Consider the following 6,000-nt stretch of genomic DNA (forward strand, 5'->3'; position numbering starts at 1 on the left):
ATAAAACTCTACTTTAGAAACTCTTGAAGTGTCTTTTTAAGGAAAATGGAATAAAATGGTCGTGGAAAATAGCAATCTCACATGCAAGGAAAAGAGAAAAAACAAACGGAGACCACTTCATGAAAACACTTGACACAATTAGTATGATATAACCATTTGATCACAAATGTATAACCATTTGAAACATATATGTCCTTTTTTTTTTAATTGTTTTTCTCTTTTTCTTTTTGAAAAAGAAAAAGACAAAGAAAAAGAAAAAAAAATATAATATAAAAAAGTATAGCTGCAAAAGAAGTTATCATAGTAAGACTATCTCAAATGCAAATACTAATGCCAATTGTATATTTGCAACAAATTTTTTTTTTCAATTTCAATGAGTACCTTTCTCGTTTGTTAGAACCGACCAAGTTAATAAAAAATGAGATGAATCCTTCATCAAAAGAGTTAAGTTCCAAGGTAGGAACTATCAATTAAAAGTTCTAAAAAAAAGAGATTATCACGACGCAAGATGTTCCATTTTAAAAAGTATTTCCAATTTTTATTTTGATGTTCAAACTTTTAACTATGTACTTTAACCTTAATACTTTAAAAAAATTATTGCAAAATTTCTCTTAATACAATCTTTTAAGTACATATAAGTTTATTGTTTCCACTATGAAAATCAATTAGTAGCGGCTTACCAGATCAGTCGTTACACATAATTTTAGAAGTAAACATGGTATTTGCGTCACTAGCATTCAAGATGTGAGGAATATAAACAATATTTGATATAACTTATAAGACCGTGGCTTTGATTATTTGAATAGAGGATTCAGCATTGTTTTTCGCAAAAGCAGTTATGTCACTTGAGACTTTTTATGTGATGCTGGACTTTCTTAGCGTTAACGTGGAAGCGCTGAAAACTATTTACCTAGCAAGTTTTCTTATTTTTACCACTTCCGCAACTAAGTAAACATATGTCATCCTAGGATGTCGTTTTGTGTGAGTGCGAATAGTTCACAGTCCAATGCTTTTAAAAGAAGGCGTCAAAATGACAACAGATTATAAACGACAGAGTAGTTACGTCATTTGTTTCAAGAATAGAATCATAGATAGAAATATGCCTATGACCACCAGGTCAATAGGGATGAGATAGGGTGCGGTGGAACGTGGGTTTGAGAGAACACGAGTTTAATCCTGTATTTGTATATACCAAAAAATAAACATAGAAATCTGACAAAATGACACTAGAACGACAAGAGAAATAACAACGTCAACAAGACACGGCAATAGAAAAAAGGCTCCACTAGGGGGGAAACACGTCTACATGAAAACGACAACAAAATAAAATGATATCATTTAGGAAAAAGACAATAACATATAACGCCATCTAAGTAAATAATACAAGAGTTAAAACAATATCAACTTGAAAAACAGCATACACAAGTAAATGAAATCACCGGAAGAAATGACAACAATACAAAAAGGAATCATTTTAGTAAACGACAATAATCTAAGTAAACGACACAATTAAATAAATAAAACATTGAAAATTCAAAGGCGTTAAAAACATGATTTAGCACCATTCTCGGTTTACGTGTATTTTTTGTTAGAAAAAATATTGTAACGAGCCATGAACCATGACATGAATTCTCATACCAAACACCCTAGAAAACAATAACACAGTAAGCAACGACAACAATAAAAACTACTTTGCTTGAGTTAGCGACAACTCAAAAATGACATCATGAAAATTGTAACACCCCTAACGCTAACCGGTCTAAGGCCGAATTTAGTAAGGTGGTGCTACTTAAAACATACTTTCTATACTTAAAACAATATCATTTTTAAGATGCGGGAACTTGTGGTTGATTTCATCACAAAATTTTCGTAAAGGTTGTTGAACAAAATGAGTAAGTGCACAAAATGATTACAACCACAAATCTTAGACATTAAATAGTTATTCAAAAGCGACGTAGTAACAAAAAAAAACCACATTTTGAGCCCATCTATTGTTTGGAAGTACATATAAGCAAGATGCCAGATATAGGACTTGGAGTACTCAGCCAACATTGGAAATTATTATTTTTTTATTCTTCAGTAACAACAACATCATCTGCATCACAAGGTAAAACTAATGAGCAAACACTCAGTAAGTAGATTTCAAATAAAATAAGTATCTCTTTGTTAGACATTGTTCATAAACTTTCATACTTATTCTTAGTTTAGGTATGATACAGAACTTCGGTTCCAAGTAAGTCTCTCTATACATGACATTCTCTAATTTTGACCAATTCTCTTCTCTTAAACACTAAGCAGGGTTTTTGGAATGTCTTTCTCTTGTGATCCACAATAGACTTCCCACTAGCATTTTTCTCTAGTTGTCTCAAAGAGACTGTTTCTCTAATTTGGGGCACCGGTCCCTCGCGCCCCTGCTTAGCCAGCCTCTCATCCATATACCAAACCATAAAATCTCTTAAAACATAAAAACATAATAAGTAAATATCATAATCTCTTTCAAAATGATTAATAATGAATACTCTTTGAACATAATCATATATTAATTTCATAAGAGAATAAACTTGTATAATCACAATTCTGAACAAGTTCTTTTATCAAATAAGTCATGTGATGTAGTTTTGAAAATGCTTTAACTCTACTTACCTGAATTTTGATCACCACTTTGCAAGCACAAACTAGCTGGTTGCGGGGAGCATTCAATGTGCTAATTAACCTTTAAAAACCATAGCTTTCAAAAATCACGTTCATATCATCATTTAACAAAACACATAACTGCGCATCGTTACGAAAATATTCATAAAAAATTCATCAAAACTCGAAATATTATGAGACCAGTGGCAAATAAAAGTAGACTCAAAACCCTCTTTTTAGAACTACTAAATGATAGGTTTCAGAATTTTCAAACTAACCAAAAACAGCCCGAAATCCGGATTGAAGTATAATCTCGTCAGGAAAATGAAAACTTTTTAGCTGAACTTATAAAATTCATAACTAAATGTGGAAAAATCCATTTAGAGTGATTCAAAAACTCACGTAAAGCTTGAGATGTATAATTTAATAAAAAAATATAAGATCAGTCAAAATCATAAGTATATATAGCACGAAAACAGAATCTACATAGGCTGTACAGAGGACTTATATATATTTGAAAATTTCATCAAATACCTAGCATGCAGATCTTAATCTTCAAGGACCACTCTCAAATACATAAATCATCATCCTAATACGAGTTTATTTTTAAATAATCATCAATTATATCAAGCTAAAATTCACCCAGAAACCAATATTTGAACCAAAACCCAAGAAACTCATTTTTAAGAGTCTACAACCAACATGCATGATAAGCAATCTCAAGTAGGATTTCAACATCTTAATCTCTGAAATCTTAGTTTCTAACAAAAGAAAGAAGTTACCTCAAAGAAAAACGTGTTCCCAAGTGAATAGAAGCTTAAAACCTTGTTGGTTATTTTTGGTTCTAGGTTGAAAATGAGTTGAAATGGGCTGGTTGAGTTTTTAGCTCATTCTCTCTTGAAAACCTAGGTTTGCTTCTGAGTTTTGGGTGAGAAAAGGAGTGAGAAGAGAGAAGAAAATGTTAGGGTTGGAGTTCTAGGCTTTTTTTTGCTGAAATAGACCAAAAAATGAAGTCTATACATGATAGAGACCAAGCAAAAGTAAAGTGACCTTATAATAGGACAAGTGTCTAGATTTTTCTAAGTCTCTACCATTTGTCCTAACCTCATAAAATCAGCTCTAAAGTCTCTATTTTTCTTCTTCATTTAGGTGCCTAAAGTTCACTCAATTTACTAACATAGCCTTCTTTCACAAAAACTCAAAATAGCAACTAAGTTCTCAACACATTTACATAAAACCTTATAATAAAAATATAACATAATGATTCATCATTAAATCAATCATAATAGAGGTAAAATATCATATCAAATAATCATAATAAATATCATTTTTCTTCATAAGTTTAGCACATTGAGTTCCCACCTCGAGCTAGTTGCACTGCACATTAAAACGAAAAACTCGATTAGCAAAGCTATAAGTTTAATAAAATCATATGATAGCTATAATAATAAAATATAATGCCAATAAATAACTTTGAGGTAAATGGTAAATGTGATGCATGATTTTAATTTATTAAATTTATTTATTATTGGCTTAAGGCTTAATTAAATCTCAGGTATTACAAAAACAACACACTTTTATAAAGAAACATCAACAGCAAAAAATAAAACGACAATTATATATATAAGACGACATGAAAGCAACAATAAAATTGAAACGACAAAAGCTAGAAAAGCAAAATAAACTAAACGACACATAACTGAAAACGAAACTATCTAAAGTAAGCACATCAAGTTCCAAAGAACGCATCATTCTGAGAAAAAGCCAATACATGAAAACGGACCCTTATCCACGACATGAAATCAAAATAATAATAATAAAAAACAAAAATGATTGTAAAACGACATCAACATGAGAAATGAGTCAAATGACAACAACATAAAAAGCGGCATCATGTGTGAAACGACAAAAATATGAACAATAAAATTATAATTAAAAACGATAGGGAAAAAAAAAGAATGGAAAACAACAACTTCAAGCGACAGAAGATACAATACGACAACAATAATGTGGGAAAAAGACGAATAGATCAAAAAGACGTGAAAGGAAATAAAGACACTGTAAGATAGATATTAAAAAAAAAAAGAAAAAGACTAGTTCCAATTTGAAAATTTCCTTCCAGAGGAAAAACTTGTGGGAACTAAAATAATTTATTTGTATGAGTAGTTGACCACTTGATACATTAATAACAAGATAGCTACTGAATCAAAATTTACCAAGTCTTTTCTGAATTAGAAAACACAAACCAAGTCTTTCATCCATTTCATGAAGTAAGATAGACTACTTCAGACACTCCCATCTATAAATAGATCTAGAGCAGTGCAAACACTTCTCATCCTTCATTCAAGCAACGTATTATAGCAGATATAACTCGAGAGATATCTAGCAATAGCATATACAAATAAATAAATAAATAAATAAATATATATATATATATATATATATATATATAGCAACCATGAAAGGTGTTCATTTCCTTCTCATAGCAGCTGTTTTGGCTTTGGCAACCTCCATTGCCTCTGCTTATGATCCAAGCCCTCTGCAAGACTTTTGCGTAGCAACAGACGATCCCAACAAGGCTTGTAAGTCTACATTTTTTTTCCCCCATTAATTCCCTCACTGTTACCAATTTTTATTCCTCAATAATTTTTCACCATGTTTGACAGTGGTATGGCAAATTGATACTGACGAAAATTTATTTCCTTTTGAGCAGTCTTTGTGAATGGGAAATTCTGCAAGGATCCAAAGCATGTCAAGGCTAAGGACTTCTTCACTTCTGGGCTCAACATTGCTGGAAACACTAGTAACCCAGTTGGTTCCGCCGTAACTACTGTAAACTCTTGGGATTTCATTGGTTCGCATTGACTATGCACCATACGGAGAAAACCCGCCTCACATTCACCCTCGCGGCTCCGAAATCCTTGTCGTCGTGGAGGGGACACTCCACGTCGGTTTCGTGTCGTCTAACCAAGACGGAAACCGCCTATTCACCAAGGTTCTAAACAAGGGAGATGTGTTTGTGTTCCCTATTGGCTTGATTCACTTCCAGTTCAACCCGGAACATAAGCCAGCAGTGGCCTTTGCTGGTCTCAGCAGCCAAGACGCAGGAGTTATTACAATTGCAAACTCAGTGTTTGGATCGAATCCATCCATCAAAGCTGATGTCCTCACCAGGGCCTTCCAACTGGACAAGAATGTTGTTAAATATCTTCAGAAGCAGTTCTGGTATGACAACAACTAGCTAGAGAAATTACAATTAAAACAGCCATGAATCTAGGATCTTTTGTGTTATGTAATAAATAGAATGGTTATGTACTGTGCACCATTCGACCTCATTTAATTTTATGATTGATTTACCGTGGTTGGATT

General features: G+C 32.4%; 1 pseudogene; it reads left to right on the forward strand.

Moving 5' to 3' along the window:
- The first annotated feature begins 5,089 nt into the window (after window positions 1-5,089).
- LOC21412312 lies at window positions 5,090-6,000 on the forward strand (annotated as a pseudogene).

This window comes from Morus notabilis, unplaced genomic scaffold (assembly GCF_000414095.1).
Source record: "Morus notabilis unplaced genomic scaffold, ASM41409v2 Scaffold7, whole genome shotgun sequence".
Classification (NCBI taxonomy): domain Eukaryota; kingdom Viridiplantae; phylum Streptophyta; class Magnoliopsida; order Rosales; family Moraceae; genus Morus; species Morus notabilis.